The 17,209-nt window shown below is 38.4% G+C and overlaps 1 protein-coding gene across 2 annotated transcripts in view; it reads right to left on the minus strand.

The window, feature by feature from the left end:
- The window catches only part of DCP2 (decapping mRNA 2), an 82,453-nt gene that overhangs the window by 58,511 nt on the left and 6,733 nt on the right, over positions 1–17,209 (minus strand). The window contains exon 2 of one of the 2 annotated variants that reach the window (XM_015558459.1): positions 10,143–10,262. The gene's annotated coding sequence lies outside the window, so the exon portion shown is untranslated. Of the gene's footprint in view, positions 1–10,142; positions 10,276–17,209 lie in introns of those variants that run through there. The other variant, XM_015558458.1, reaches the window with a different exon arrangement.

A 17,209-nucleotide genomic window follows, 5' to 3' on the forward strand; every position in this document is an offset into this window, starting at 1 on the left:
GTTGCTTAGGTCTTCATATGGTTGACTCTAAAGCTACATAGGTGTTCCTATTCTTAGGGTGTACAGTGAAAAGAGAAAAAAACAAATGTAGAAAAAAGTAAGCCTAATATAGCTATACTAAGGCCTGGTGCATGGATTCATGCACCAGTGGGGTCACTTGGCCTGGTCTGCAGAGATTGGGCCGAAACCAGCAGTCCAACATCCCCCGAGGGGTCCTGGATTGCAAGAGTGCGCAGGTCAGGCCAAGGGACCCACCAGTGCATGAATTAGTGCACCGGGCCTCTAGTATAAAATAAAAGGCCTGAAATAATTACAGACTGAAGAGTCTGAGAAAATTAGAAGGTAAATAGCTCTGTGGAAATGTGCAAAATTTTCTCTTTCTTTGAGTGAAGCTGAAAGGAGATTATAATGTTAACGGGAGAAGGAGCAGGAAGAAAGGACTTTCTCTCTCTTGATTAAAAAAAATTTTTTTCTTTTAAAAAAATATATTTTATTGATTTTAGAGAAGAAGGGAGAGGGAGAGATAGAAACATCAATCATAGGAAAGAATCATAGATTGGCTGCCTCCTGTATGCTCTCTACTGGGGATCAAGCCCACAACCCAGGTATGTGTCCTGACCAGGAATTGTACTGTGATCTCCTGGTTCATAGGTCGATGCTCAACCACTGAGCGACACCAGCCAGGCCTTCCTCTCTTTTGTTTTTTTGTTTGTTTTTTTGTTAATCCTCACCCAAGGATATTTTTCCACTGGATTTTTTTTTTTTGAGAAATAATGGAAGGGAAGGAGGGAAGGAGAAGGATAGGGAGGGAAGGAGAGAGAGAGAGAGAGAGAGAGAGAGAGAGAGAGAGAGAGAGAGAAACACCAATGCAAGAGAGAGACAGAGACATAGAGAGAGAGAAACATTGATGCAAAGGAGACACATCAATTGGTTGCCTCCCACATGTGCCCCAGCTGGGGCTGGGGATCAAAACTGGAACCCAGATTAGTGCCTGTGACTGGGAATCAAACCCATGACGCTTTGGTGCTTGGGCCTATGCTCTAACCACTGAGTCATACCGGCCAGGGCTAGCATAATGCTTTTATAGAGTATTCCATGTTGTTGCATCAGTAGTTCATTCCTTCTTTTTTTTTTTTTTTTTTTGTTAACCCTCAGCCAAGGATATTATTCCATTGATTTTTTTAGAGAGAGTGGAAGAGAGAGGGAAAGACAGAGAAACATTGATGTGAGAGAAACATTGATTGGTTGAGTCCTGCACACGCCCCAACCAGGGCCAGGGCTGGGGAGGAGCCTACAACCAAGGTACGCCCCCTCTCCCTCTTCCTCTCCTTCTTCTCAGTATCCATTTTCCCTCTGGTAACATGAAGCTATTTTCCTTCAGGCGTACTTCTTCCTCACTCTCATTCATGCATTTGGGTGTGTTTAATTCCTCACCTCCAACCCCTTCACCCTAGCCCCCAACTCTTAGAGCATTTGTCACAATGATTATTTAAGGGATAAGCTAAGAACCCAAGCCAGGCTCAAAAGAGCCAATGCTAGGATATTTGCTGGACTTATTGGGACATAATTGCCTTTTTCTTCTCAGCGTGGTAGTGCTAAGAACATAGCCGGGAGATCCTGTGCCTTCTCAGTCCGACAGCCTGCCTGAGAAGGGAGCCAAAAGAGAGGAAACAGGGTAAGAGATGAAAATAAAAACCAATAGTTCTGATCATACTGTTTGAGCCCTGGAATCCCATGGCGCACTGAACCATGCATAGCCCCTGGATTTTTCATTATCTCAGCCAGGACTTTCTCTTTTACTGATGGTGTTGTTACTCTTTGACACTATCTTGTCTGCCTCTTGCAGTCCTGAATCCTGACTAATACACCAAGTCTGGTCTTGTACTTTGGGGAATCAAGGAAGCGGTCTATACCTACATCTTGAGTGCATGGTTATTGGGAAAGAAGAGTGACATGAAAAAAGTTGTAAGAGAGTAACAGATGGTTGGCAGGAGTGGAACAGCAGTCCAAAGCCAGAGGGTGACCTGGGGGTGGAGAGGGGAGCGTAGGCCCCACTACTTTGGCCCTAAACAAGAATGACCTCTGACACCTGCAGAACTTGAGAGCACTCCAATTACACTAACAAAATCAATATATCATGAATGAAATGTGATAGCTGCAGAAAACTGCCTCATAAGTCCAAGTGGGAAGAGCTGAATCAGACAGTTGGCTAACATTAGTCACGTCTTTAGAAAAACAATGAGTCAACAGCCATAGAGGAAAGCCTGGAAGAGAGCTGAGATGTAGCATTTGGCACTGCCTCTCCAATTCCCATAGACCGGAGACACACTGAGCACCAGCCTGACCATCTCCTTGGCAGTGCCTCCCAGGAGGACCCTTAACCTTCAAAAGTCACTTCACTTAGGCTTCATTTCAATTCCACTGTGCAAGCAAAGTCCAGGTGTGGATTAGAACAAGGTTACAGTTTCACATGCCGTGGAGCTTTCCGTCAGCATTGTTAGGGCTGATGCGAGGCCTGCAAAGGAGAAGGGGAGTTTCCAGATCAAAGTCATTTGAGAGAGTGTGTGGCAAGTCAAACAGCACCCAGGAGGCCAAGTCGGAACCCCCAGTTCTGGATGGTCCTAAGCAGAACCAGAACTTGAGGAGGGGTGTGAAATTGGAAGGGGGTTGTTGGGTGAGGGGCTACAACTGTCCGAGTCACAGACACAGAAATAAAAGATCAGATTACATTTGAAGAGATTTTGGTAATTGTTCTAATCCACATCTGGCCTTCGTTGCTCTGAGAAGTAGTGCTGGGTTAAGGACCGGGCCCACTTCTCTTGGTTCTACTTTTTTGCCTGCTCCCACTACGGACTAAACCCAGATTTTCATTAATGTTGGAAATATCATTGAAGAATATTATTCCTTTGTCCTAAAGCTTTGTCCCCTCAAAGACTGCAAATGTCCTTGAAGAGCATTGCTACATTAAATTTCATCGCACATATAGACAGTCTTATTAAGAGATTTCTTTTTTTGAAGCAAAAATTAAATGCCCTTGATTTTACTTAAATGAATTTCCTTGTTTTTATTACTAAAAGACTTCTAAAAGGGAATTTTCCTAACTTTCAATATAAAAAATTCATGCAAATCAATGAAGGACTTACTGGGAATACATAATGTATGCATTTTTTTATGTTTAAAAAGCCCAAGCCATATTAGTATTAATATGCAAAAATGGATTATTAATTTCTTTACATTTGGTCCATAGATAGCATTATTTTCATAACAATGAGGTAAGTGAATCATAAATTTGCAGTTTCCAAAATTATATAAGGCTTAAAGTTTATCTACCTCAACCTGGTGTGGCTCAGTTGATTGGAGCATCCCATGCACTGAATTCCTGGTCAGGAATTCCTGGTCAGGGCACATACCCAGCTTGCAGGTTCAATCCCTGGGACATGTGCAGGAGGCAACCAATCGATGTTTCTCTTTCACATCAATGTTTCTCTCTCTTCCTCTCTCTCTAAAATCAATTTTTTTAAAAAAATTATCTACCTCTGGCTTTTGAGTCCCATTTCTTTAGAAGTATTTATTTGGGAAAGAATGGCAAATAATGACCAACAGGCAGACTGCCAGGTTTCAAAAGAACTGCTGTTTTGGCCTTGTTTCAGTGCCTACATTAAAATCTGTTTATTTAATTTTCTACAGAAGAGAATTTGCATTGCTAGACTTGGCACATACAGCATGCATCCCTAATTTAGGTAAAACACCCATGCCACCAGAGCTCCATAAAAGCGATACAAAAACATATGTTAGTTCTCAGAAATGTAAAGTTTTACTTGCAAAACATCAGCCCACTCTGCTCTGGTGCTAGGCTTATCATTGCTTACTTCCATTGCCCTACTTCTGTCTCTATCTTGCTGACCTCCTCTCTCTTTCCTTCTCCCCAGTAACCCCCTTTCCTTTACTTTGAGCAAATTAACAACTTCTGTGTGTCCTTGCACACCTTCTCCCTGCTCTCTTAATTAGGTAAACATATAAACACATGGGTATTAACTCTTCCCTGTTTTACAAAATAAAAGGATCGTTATAAAACTCTATGCATTTCCTCTTTTTGTAAAAATACAATATGGAAATCTCTCCAAGTCAACTGATAGAGAGCTCACTCATTTTTAAAAGCATGTAGTAGTCCATGTTGCTTAATAGTCTATGATGTGGATATACCACATCAATTATTTCCCTATTGATGGGCATAACTTTGCTTCCAATTTTTTGTCACTACAGAAAATGCTGCAATAAAAGTCTTTTATGCCTGTTCTTATGTACTAGTGTCTTTATTTCTAAGGACTCCTGGGGGGGGTGAGATTACCGGGGCAAAGATATGCATATTTTTTCTTTTGAAACTAACTGCCAGATTGTTTTCCCAATGGACTGTTCCAAATGTAATGTACAGCATGCCCGCTCCTACACTCACCTCTATTGCCACCCGCCATAGCAGTTATTAGCCAATTATTGCATCTTGGTAAAAAGCTGTTGCTAGGTTTTTAATATTCATCTTTGTTAATTTTATCTATTACTGCCAGACACATTACTGCAAAGCTTTGTGTCTGAAAACAACATTGACTATCCCTGGAGAATTCAAATGGAATAAAAGGGTACCCAAAGGTAAGTAAAAGTCTTTTTCCTATCCTAGAATTCCAGTTTCATCTACTCATCCCCCTACCCAGAGATCACTGTATTTTACAGTTTAAAAATATTTCTAAGCCTATACTCTTTTGATATAGAAGAGTTCCTCAGTCTTTCTGTAGATAACACTTTTACAAAATCACAAATCAAATAATTCTATATAAAGTTATGTCCCTTGTCTTTTTCACTTAACATCCTGGACATTTTCTATTCAAGTACATATATATCTATGTCATTCGCTTTATTGGCTGCACAATATACTGTATCAGTCAGGATGATCTAGGTTATGCTAATGATAACAAACAAGACCAGAATCTCAGTGTGTCTACACAACAAATGTTTGTTTATTGTGTATGTGAAGTCTGCTGTCCTCTCTATGAAGGCTCAGTGCCTTGGCTGCTTCTGTCTAAAGACTCTCCCTCCAGTGTGTGTTTCTACAAGTGCTGCACCAGAAGAGAGCATGGAGGTCTCATATCGGTTCTGAAAATGCTTCTCAAATTTCAGGGATCAAAGGGGATCACATCGGCATGCCTAACTTAAAGGGGCAGAGAAGGGTATTCCTCCCTGCACTCAGAAGGAGAAGGGATCAAGAAACATTGGTGAACACAGTAATATCTACCACATATATCAGTGCATAAATATAGTATAATTTATTTAAGTAATCCCTTATTGGTGGACATTTAGATGGCTTCTGGGTTTTTTTTTCAAAGATCTTTCTACATTTATTTTTGCAAACTTGTGTGAGTGTATCTGGAGTGTAAATTCCAAGAAATGGATTTGCACAAACAAAAGGAATGTGCATGTAAAGTTTTGATAGCGCAGGGCTGCTGTTTTGAGATAAGTTCAAGAGGCATGAAGAGAGGAAGCCACACAATACAGGACACAAAGGGAAGAAAGGGATGGGAGAGATTTCGAGAACAGACTTCAAGTTTGACTTTCTAATGCATAGGCCCTTTGAATCCTGGCTATTCATATCTACTAAACCTCAGTATGTGTTCAATAAGCTCTTATTTTTACTTTTGCGTGTTTGAATGGCATTTTGCTACTTGCCATAAGTTACATCAAACTTTGAGGGACACAGAAAGAGGGATGGCCCGATCCTTACTCTCATTTCGGTTTTCAACCTAGTAGAGAGCTGGGGCAGGGAAAGACCACACTACACCAATGTTTATGAGTTGAGCTGCTTTTCAATCCAGCACCAATGGTTGATGGGAACGAAGCTTCCTCACATCTGGAACAGGAGCACAAACTAAGAAAAGCCTTGCTTAGAAATTCCATCTCTGCACCAGAGTAAAGTCCAGCTGAGACTTCACTTCACAGAAGCTCTATCAACCGCTATCAGAGCTCATCCTGATCTCCAGCTTTTCTACATTTATAACACATGGCATACAAGTTAGTCCACATTTGGTTTTGTATTATTCTCTGTTTGTCTTGTCTCTAGAATTAGATTTAAGGCTGAGTATGGGGAAATATTTCATATTTATTTTAAATTTTCTACAGAGCCTTGCAGATATAACTCAATAAAGGTGCAGCTGTTGACTGACTAATTCGACCTAAGCCATGCAAACCTGACTTCACATGAGTGTACTATTTATAAACCACAAATGAAGTGAAGGACACCTCGGGGAAAACCAACACATGGTTCCCCATTTGCCAGGTTTCCCAGGGAATATAGATTATTGCCTTGATGATAAAACTGCAGTTATTCTGAAAACTGGCAGCAGACACCTTCATGTGCCATTCTAGTAACTACAGGCTATTTTCTTAGACTTGTATAAACTTCACATAAGTAAGCCTACCCATATTCTAAAGTAGATTGATAGAATATGGTACTCACCCTATAAGTCATCGCTTTTATTTCTAAAGTATTGGAAGCATCTTTCTCCCTTTCTATAAATGTAGTATATCATTCCCACACATTTTTCCTATTTTTACCATAATGATATGTATCTATAAATGACCTGTGCTATTGCTGTGCATGCATGTTTTACGTTTTACATGCTATTATATTCTACTTATCATTCTGTGACCTCCTTTTTCTTCTCTTTACAATACGTTTTTAATTTATCTCATGTCTATATGGTAACTCTAGTTCATTTATTAACTATCTAGAATTTCATTTCAGTAAACCCATTTTCCTGTTGATGCACATTTAAGTTACTTCCAGTTTTTCCCAGGTTCAAAAAAAATGCTGCAAGAAGTGTTCTTATTCATATCTTAATATCTTATTCAAATGTTCTTGCACATATACATAAGAGTCTCTCTACAGTATATACCTACAAGTGGAATTGCTAGATATGCATATTTTCAACCTTGATAAAGCCAAATAGCTTTTCAAAAATGGTTACAATAATTTCAACACCCACCAGCAATACATGAGGGTGCCCATTTCTTTCACATCCTCTCATGACTAGCGTTAATGTAGACTATCATCATAGTGCACAGACTTCAGTGACCCAAGCCCTGCCTGCTCTGATTGATGTATGGTAGGGGATCAATATCTGGTGCCCCACCAGGTGGGAAGTTCTGATCCCTTTGTTATATATCCATTCAATTAAGCTCACTAATTTCATTTCTTGTGGTCAGCTTGATCTATTAGTTAAATGGTGTTAAGATCTTCCCACTTGATTGTAATTTGGTTAATCATCCTTTGGTTCTTGATTATTCTATCTTCTGGTAAATTATTCTTTTTATCTAAGAGTTTTATTTTTTATCCGAAATGATGTTTTTAATCTTAAATTCCATTTGCTTGCTATTAATTACATTAAATACTATTATTCTTCTGCATACTCTCTCTTTTCATTTGTACTTGTCATATTTTTCCTTTGAGTTTCAAATGTCTGGATGGTTTTTGTTTATTTGCTTGTTAATCGAATGGGATATTTTTTTATCTTTTAGTAAAGGAGGTCTATGCAATGAACTCACATAGGGATCCTGGTATCTTTGGATTTATTTCTACCATCTAATTTGGGTCTTCTGTTTACTATTTCCTTTTTGCTTTTTACTCCTTTTTTTCTTTTTAATTCTTTGGGACTCATGAAATTTTCTATATTCTTTTCTCCTCCTTTGTTGGTTTCGAGCCTATGCATTGTATTTCTAATTTTTAACATGCATATTATCTCTACATTTTTCCTACAAAGTCTTAAGTTATTCAAGGTTTTTTTCTTCCTCCTGAACAAGACACAAAGTTAAATATGTTTTAACAACCTTTCAAGTACTCCCAGGTTGTTTTTTAACCCTCAAATTATAGTTTAAAGTAATAGTCAATTATATTTATCACTTAATTTATCAATTTCTGTGCTCACTTTTATTCTTGCATTTAATTTCTTCTCTCTGGGTTTATTGTTCTTATTGAAATACAGCTTTTAATAGATCTCTCATTGTAGATCTATGGTTAGTAAGTTCTTTTGTTTTATTTTAATTGATTTGAGAGAGCGAGCGAGAGAGAGAAATATCTATTCTGTTGTTCCACTTATTTAGGCACTCTTGGTTGATTTTTGTATGTACCCTCTCTGGGGATCAAACCCACAACCTTAGCCTATTGGGACAATGCTCTAACCAACTGAGCTACCCGGCCAGGAAAGTTCTTTTATTTTTATACAGTTATTGTTCATATTTTCTATATCTAAAATTGTGTTGTTATCAAACATTTATGCTGCCTTTCCTATTCAAAGTAAACAAGTAGAAGTTGAGGAGAAGTGCTTCATTATGGAAGTATTTCACCAATAATAAATTAAGAATAATTAAACTCAAATATCACCATTTTGCAACTCCTAATGAATTAATGTATCAATGGCTGCCAACAGCACACACAAAGGAACAATTAGCTACACATGTCTCCTACAAGCCACCTGCAAAGAAGTGTGTCTCAAAATTACACCTGAATCTGATCAAATCCATAATCCCATTACTAATTTATAAAAAATACATAAGAACCAGATAAATCACATGGGAATTCAATCAGCAAAATCTAGATATGGGGCCCTACCCAGTTTGGCTCAGTGGATAGAGCGTTGACCCATAGACTGAAGGGTCCTGGTTCGATTCCAGCCAAGGGCAAATACCTCAGTTGCAGGCTCAATCCCTGACTCCAGTTGGGGCACATGCAGGAGGCAACCAATCGATGTGTCTCTCTCATATCATGTCTGTCTCTCCCCCTCCGTTTGACTCTCTAAAAATCAATGGGAAAAATATCCTTGGGTGAGGATTAACCAAAAAATAAAAATAAAAATCTAGATGTGGGAAACTCTGCAAGTCAAATCAAGCAACTCAGTTCCTTCCAGAACTAAGTTGTAAAGAAAAAGATATGGAAAGAGGAGAATGGAGCGGTGCTTGAAAAATTGGAAGAGACTTAAAAGATGTCTATATTTTTTAAAGTAAGTTAAACTATAGGGTTTAGAGATGCAACCTCAGTGATATAACTTTAGAGAAAGCAAGGAAATGACCATAAAAGTCAAGATGTGGTTACTTGCCGGACCAGTTTGGCTCAGCGGCAGAGCATCGGCCTGCGGACTGAAGGGTCCCAAGTTCGATTCCGGTTAAGGGCATGTACCTTGGTTATGGGCACATCCCCACTGGGAGGTGTGCAGGAGGCAGCTGATTGATCTCTCTCATAGATGTTTCTGACTCTGTATCCCTCTCCCTTCTTCTCTGTAAAAAATCAATAAAATATATTTTTTAAAAAAAGATGTGGTTACTTTTAAGTGAAAGGGAAAGGATTGGGATTGGGATTGGGACAGGGTAAATGGAGAAATTCTGGTGTGGCAACAGAGTGGACCCAATAGGGGTACAGCAGAGAACAAGACCAAGTGTCCAGTTCTCAGGGAGTTTGCACTCTATTGAGAGAGATAAGCCAATAAATGCATAAGACAATGACAGTTAGCGGTAAGTGCTATAAAGAAATGTAAAGTATGGTGATCCCAAACCTCTAATTAAGTGACAACTGAGCTTCACTCTTAACATAAAATATATAGAAAATGTATTTATTTGATAAAGTAACACTTTTTTAAATATTATGGTCAATAAAGAGGAAAAAAGGACGAAAATGAAGAGAGAGAAATAAATAGAGGCACATTAAAGCAAGGCCAAAGGCTGATACATAGAGGAGACACCCACAAAGGCATAAAAGAACACCCACACCCATAGGGTCACAATTTATACAGTAAAATTTTTTTTACTACTGCTACATGTCCACGACTGTAGAGATAGGGGAGCTTTCCCCTTCAGCTGATATTAGGTCAAGTTCCACAGACCTCCCAGACTTGGTCAGTCCAGTCCTCACTTTGCCTTAAGGTTTGTTCCCTGTTTGCACCTTGGGCCAAAGCAACACTTTAGGACAACATTTCTGAGAGCAGATTTTATAAGGAAAATGAGGTTAAGTGTGGACAAGTATACATTCCCAGAGGAGAAAGAGCATGGAAGGGCTGTGAGGGTATGCAAGCAAACGCCCCAATTCAGCCAAAATTGATTGGACATACCAGGACCTTCTCCTTGCAGCCAGGCAGCATAACAAAGTGGAAGCCAGAGAATGCAGAAGGTGGCGTGGAGAGACATTCTCCCTCTGTTCACCTTGGAAGGTTCATTTATAGCTCGCTTCTCTGCATGCAAAAAGAAAATCAATCTCACCACCTACAGTAATAACAATAAAGGCAAGAAATGATTGTGGTTTTTAATCTCTTCCTCTTGCAGCAGCTTCAGTTTGTCCTGATGTTGCTACATTTATTAGAAATAATTATCTAAGTCAATAAAACCACAAAAGTTAAGCTTCATCTCATCTGAAAACAGGAATCCTAAATGCAGTCACAATTCACTTTAAATATATAGATATATATTATATAATAATTATATTGATATTATAGCTCATATTTTGAGTTACAAAGATAGAGTATATTAACTTTAATTTGCAGACTGCGAAAAGACAGAGATCATAGGAGCAATAATCCACCATTTAACAGTAAGACCTAAGCCAAATGCTGTCTCATATGTTTTTTAGTGGTATAATTTTTCTTTTTATAGCCAGGTTTTATCCTGGTTATAAACATAATATAAAAAAGTGCCCTAGCCGGTTTTGTTCAGTGGATAGAGCATTAGCCCTCGGATTGAAGGGTTAAGGGTTAGATTCCAAGTCAGGGGAATGTACCTGGGTTGCAGATTCCATCCCAGCCTGTCGGAGCTCATGTAGGAGACAACCAATAGATGTCACATTGGTTTCTCCTCCTGTTCCTCCTCCTCCTCCTCCACCACCTCCTCCTCCTCCTCCTCCTCCCTCACTCTCACTCTATCTGAAAATCAATATGCCACAGTGAGAATTAACAAACAAATAAACAAACAAAACTATCATGGTACTAGCGTAAAACAGATAAGAGAGCCCCGGAATAGACCCAAGCCTATATGATCAATTAATCTATGATAAAGAGGGAAAAGCTATAGAATGTATAAAGACAGTCTATTCAATAAATGGGGCTGGGAAAACTAGACAGATACATGCAAAAAAAATGAAACTAGGCCACTTTCTTGCACCATATACAAGAATAAGCTCAAAATTAAATACTCAAAAAGAACACCCAAAACCATAAAACTCCTAGGAGAAAACAGGCAGTAAACTTTCTGACATTTTCTTAGGTTTATTTTTTCTGATATAGCTCCTCAGGCAAGGGCAACAAAAGAAAAACAAAACAAAACAAATGAGACTACAGTGAACTAAAAATTTTTGCATCACAAAGGAAACTATCAACAAAACAAAAAGACAATCTACTGAATGGAAGAACATATTTGCCAATGATACATCTGATAAGGGATTAATATCCAAAATTTATAAAGAACTCATACAACTTAACACCCCCCAAAAAACCAAAATACCAATCCAATTAAAAAAATGTGTAGGGGACCTGAATATACATTTCTCCAAAGAGGAAAGATGCTATAGAATATGAAAATATGCTCAAGATCACTAATCATCAGAGAAATGCAAATTAAAACCACCAGATATCACCTCACACCCATCAGAATGGCTATCACCAATAAATCAACATACAATAAGTGTTGGGGAGGATGTGGAGAAAAGGGAACTCCTGTACACTGCTGGTGGGATTGCAAATTGGTGTGGCCACTATGGAAAACAGTATGGAAGTTCCTCAAAAAATTAAAAAATAGAATTAACTTATGACTCAGCAATTCCACTTCTGAGTCTTTATTCAAGGAAATCCAAACTACTAATTCAAAAAGATATTTACAATAGCTAACATATGGAGGCAACTTAAGTGTCCATTGATAGAGGAATGGATAAAGAAATGGTGGTAAGTATATGCAATGGAATATTACTTGATCATAAAAAATAATGAAACCTTACCATTTGCAACAGCATGGATTGACCTAGAGGATATTATGTTAAGTGAAATAACTCAGACAGAGAAAGACAACTTACCATATGATTTCAGTTATATGTGGAATCTAAAAACAAAACAAAATAAATGAACAAACAAAACAGAAACAGACTCATAGATACAGAGAACAAACTGATGGTTGCCAGATGGGAAGGAAGTTAGGGGGTTGGATGAAAAAGATAAAGGCATTTAGAAGTACTAATTGGGAATTACAGAATAGTCACAGGGGTGTAAAGTATACCATAGGGAATGCAGACAATAATATTCAAATAACGCTGCATAGCACCAAAAGGGTATTAGACTTATCAGGGGATCACTTTGTAAATTATATAAACTTCCCGCCATGTTGTACACCTGAAACTAATATACAATTAAATGTCAACTGTAATTGTGTACCAGACAACCAAGGGGTGCAGGTTGCCTGTCACTATTTTAGCCAATTAAGCAGAGACAGGGTTGAATCATATATTCCAATACTGCTGGCAGTATGGGGAGCAGCAGGTCATCCACAAAAATCTGCTCTACCCCCACCATAATCCAGATGCTTATATTGGGTAGAAGGACAAAGATTATGCGGGAAAGTAGGAATTACAGGTATGGGAAAGTGGGCATAGGATAATCATTACAGGTTATAAGTCATGTGGGCTGGGAGGAGGGGTCACAGAAGGTGGGTGCCTCCGGGTGCCCCAGGACCAGATTACAGGTAATGGGGGCTGGGGTTGTAAAGAGCATGTGTCTCCTGGATTAGATTGTTTCGCCCATGAAGTTGTAAATCTTTCCATAATGACAGGCAGTTCTCAGGAAAGGAGGATGGGCTGCACACCAATGTTAGCTCCCATGTCCCAAGAAGTACAACTCCCAGAGAGGTTAGAATGTGCTTTCTCTAATCAGAACAGAACCATCATGGTTAACAGAGCATGACTAATATTTCTTATAATTAGAATTAGTTTCCAGTGTTCTGTTTCTGTTCCTAACAATTGGAAAAAAGTAAAATAATAGAAAGAATAAAAATAATTATTTATATAAACTTATTAACCCTGTCTGATATATATAATAGGCCTGGTGCATGAAATTCGTGCATGGGGGGGTTCCATCAGCCCAGCCTGCACCCTCTCCAATCGGGGACCCCTTGGGGGATGTCCGATCTTGTGGGATCGGGACTAAGACTGGCAGTCGGACATCCCTCTCGAAATCTGGCACTGCTGGCTCCTAACCGCTCACCTGCCTGCCTGCCTGATTGCCCCTAACCTCTCTGCCTGCCAGCCTGATCGCCCCTAACTGCCCTCTCCTGCTGGCCTGGTCACCCCTCACTGCCCGCCCTGCCGGCCTGGTTGTCCACAGACCCTTTCCGCCGCCATGCCCCAGCAGCCCGGGGCCTACAGCCCCGGTCATCGTCCGGTCATTTTGGTCGTGTGGCAGACCCTAGCTCTTTATATATTAGGATATGAAATATTTTTTCAGATTTGCTTTTTTCCTTTTAGATTTCTGTTTATTTTGCTTTTTTGTTTTGGTTTTTACAGTTTTTCTTCAATTTTTTTCACATTACTCACATACATATTGGTGTCTGTCCATATATTGTTTTAATTCTCTGAATTGTCCATTCCTGTTTTTTTTGTTGTTGTTTTTTTTAAAAATATATTTTATTGATTTTTTTACAGAGAGGAAGGGAGAGAGATAGAGAGTTAGAAACATCGATGAGAGAGAAACATCAATCAGCTGCCTCCTGCACATCTCCTACTGGGGATGTGCCCACAACCAAGGTACATGCCCTTGACCGGAATCAAACCCGGGACCTTTCAGTCCGCAGGCCAACGCTCTATCCACTGAGCCAAACCGGTTTCGGCTATTCCTGGTTTTAATTACTATAATTATATACCTAGTAAGGCAAGCTCTCCTCATACTTTCTTTTTTGGAATGTTTCTATTTATTTTTGCATATTTATTCTTATTGGTGAAATTTAGAATCATTTTATCAAATCCCAAATGTTGGGATTGTGTTAAATTTATGGATACATTTGGGGAGAACTAACATGTCTATAATATTAAATACGAGCCAAGTCTGTTATGTTTCTCAGTTGAGTTATATAATTTTCTGCAAATATATCCATGTTTTGTGTTATTTTTTTAATATATTGTATTGATTTTTTACAGAGAGAAAGGGAGAGGGATAGAGAGTTAGAAACATCAATGAGAGAGAAACATTGATCAGCTGCATCCTACAAACCTCCTACTGGTGATGTGCCTGCAACCCAGGTACATGCCATTGACTGGAATCGAACCTGGGACCTTTCAGTCTGCAGGCCAACGCTCTATCCACTGAGCCAAACTGGTTACGGCAATGTTTTGTGTTATTAACGCCAATAGAAATTTTTAGTTTTTCTTAACAGTATGACATTAATTCAACATGTTTGTTGAATTAATAAGTGAATAATAGAATAAACTTTAAAATCCAAGAAAACTTTTATTTAATTACAGACTAAGGGAGAAATGTGTCCTACTACCTAAAAGATTTTGGTTTAATTATACTGATACACACACAAACATAATTGACTTGATTTGCTAGAGATCATTATCTGAAATGGAACCAAGCATTCAGAATTCAAAGTCAGGCTTAGTCTTACTCATGTGTAGCAAACCTTGGGACATTACATATACTTGGGGGAAAGTTTCCACTATTGCTTCATGAATGCCTAGAGTTCTACCATTAATTTCACTGCTTTAGATTAAGAGATTTCTTTTTCTTAAAATGCAAACACCTCTCAGAAAGGTAGTAGAATACTGTAAATTAAGCCATTACAGTGTTTTACATGTTAGTATGATTTAATGATCAATTTCTTGACAACATGTACTGGTAGCTAATTAGGAAGATTTTTTTTACTAAGAGGAAGAGAATCAAAAGAGCAGAGAACCAGGAGTACCGGGATACTGGATATATGGGGTGTTTAAAGGTAAGAGGGGAAAAAGTCAGGAGAAGGAAGCTAAAATTTATAAATTTCTTTGGGCAGGAAGTGCATCTTGTTCATCTTTAAACATAATGTTTAGCATATCACAGCCACTTGTACAGGTGTGTGTGAAACTCTGCTTGCCTCATAGCTTTGCCTGTGGTTGTTCTGCCCAGAGCTGCAGTCTCAGGGCTATTCTGGGGTGACCTCTACTCTACTATTCTGGCTCCCTTTCCTCAGAATTACTCAGGGAGGAGGATGGGATGCCAGAACCTCATCATTAACAGATGTCAGTTGACTAGTATAACAAACAATTGCTAACTGCTAACATATTTTGCATTAAGGTAAAACAATAAGTTGTCTATTTATACAAATTTAAATGTTTCCTTATAGAATAAGAAGACAGTATTATCTTCAGGTGCTTGGCCAGGTCAGTGATTAGCTCTCCGTCTCACTCCTCATGGGTCTAATCATTTCACAATTGATCCCCTGAGGAAGTATTGGGAAACTGGAGATGAGGAATAAACAGTGGATTTTTCCTGTTTAGTTTTTTCCACTGTTAGTATTTATGAATTTATTGCATAATGCAGCAAAATGATGACTCCTGTTAGATCTGGGAAAAAGTGAAAGAAAGCTAATAGAGTTGAAAAGAATTTTCTGCTAGCAGAGTAAAGGGTGTCTAGTAAAAAGACAATAAATTATATCATATGATATCATCTGATAGTCAAATTGAGTAGTTTTTAAAAAATTAATAACAGTTTCTTTCCAGTGATAAAAATATATAAATATTGGATCAAGATACTAAAGTTTTTTTGAACTCTCAATTATAGACATCAAATGTTGCCATGACTATCTACTGTGACATCTACAAAGTTTGGACCTTATTTATCCTAGTTCCTGTCATTTAATTTGTCAAAGGTTTTTTATTCTCATTTTCAGAAGGCTAATGAATCTGTCACCAGTCCAAGATGATTTTTTCCCCCTTTATTCTCCTTTGAATTAATACAATGGGTAAAGTGATTTGAGGTAACTATTAAAAATAATTTATTTCAAAAATATTACTCTGAAATTAAACCTGTGCTGTTTTTCTTGTTTAATTTGTCAAGATTATAGGCATATTATCCACTTAATTCTGCACTCAAGTATTTGTGGCTTATTTAGGATATCTGCATCTAATCTAAGTCATGGTATTGGGTATCAAGCAACCTAAGGCTCTCTTAAATGTTAAAGACACAAGTTATAAATAATCACATTCTCAAAGAATCTAGAAATAAAGACTCCTCTTTTAACCCATTTTATGTGCCACTGTGTGTAGTTATAAGTATACAAAATATAAATGTGGTATTAACTAGGTGCATGTGTTAAACATAAACCCAGTTTCTATTGCACACAATTAGAAGTTACAGTTCATAACGACTGGTGTTTCTAAGTTCATACTGTTTGCATAAGCATGAGCAAATGTATCAACACTTGTGACTTTTTCACTTAATTTTGTAAAGCTTCCTAAGTTGAGCCCTGGCTGCTGTGGCTCCGTTGGTTGAGGGTTACCCCCGGCACCTAAACGTCACCAGTTTGATTCTGTGTCGGGGCACATACTTAGACTGCGGGCTCGATCCCTGCTCTCCTGACTGGGGTTTGTGCGGAAGGCAGTGTTCGATGATGTTTCTCTCTCTCTTTCCACAGGTTCGATCCCCTGTTGGGATGCATGGAAGCAAACAATCAATGTTTCTCTCTTTCCCCCTCTTCTTTTTTCTCTGAAAAAAAAAATCAATAAAAACATACATGCTTTTTAAAAACCTTCTTAAGTTGATATACACACACAATTGGTGCTTTTTGGAGACAGAAAAAAAAAAAAGCATGTTTTTTTAGACTAATAAATTCTCACTTTTAGCAGAGTCTGTGGCCAAGAAATAAAGTTGTTAGAAACAAAGGTGTGAAAAAATCAAGCCTGTCCCCCCCCCCAACCTTATTCCAAACCCCCCAATACTAATCAGAGTCGATTTTAGAGTCCATCTTATGTAATAAGCAAAAGGCTACATTATCAAGTCATTCTCTCCAAACTGCTTGGCAGACTCACAATAAAGCAAGTTATTTATGTATTCAAAGGAAAAGGCTTGTCCTTGAGTCATCAATGTGGTTATGGCATGATCGACGTTCAGGAGCTGGCTGACCTTGGGCCAAAACCGATCTGAAAAAGGCTGAAAGACAGAGACCAGGGAAA

This window comes from Myotis davidii, unplaced genomic scaffold (assembly GCF_000327345.1).
Source record: "Myotis davidii unplaced genomic scaffold, ASM32734v1 scaffold130, whole genome shotgun sequence".
NCBI lineage: Eukaryota > Metazoa > Chordata > Mammalia > Chiroptera > Vespertilionidae > Myotis > Myotis davidii.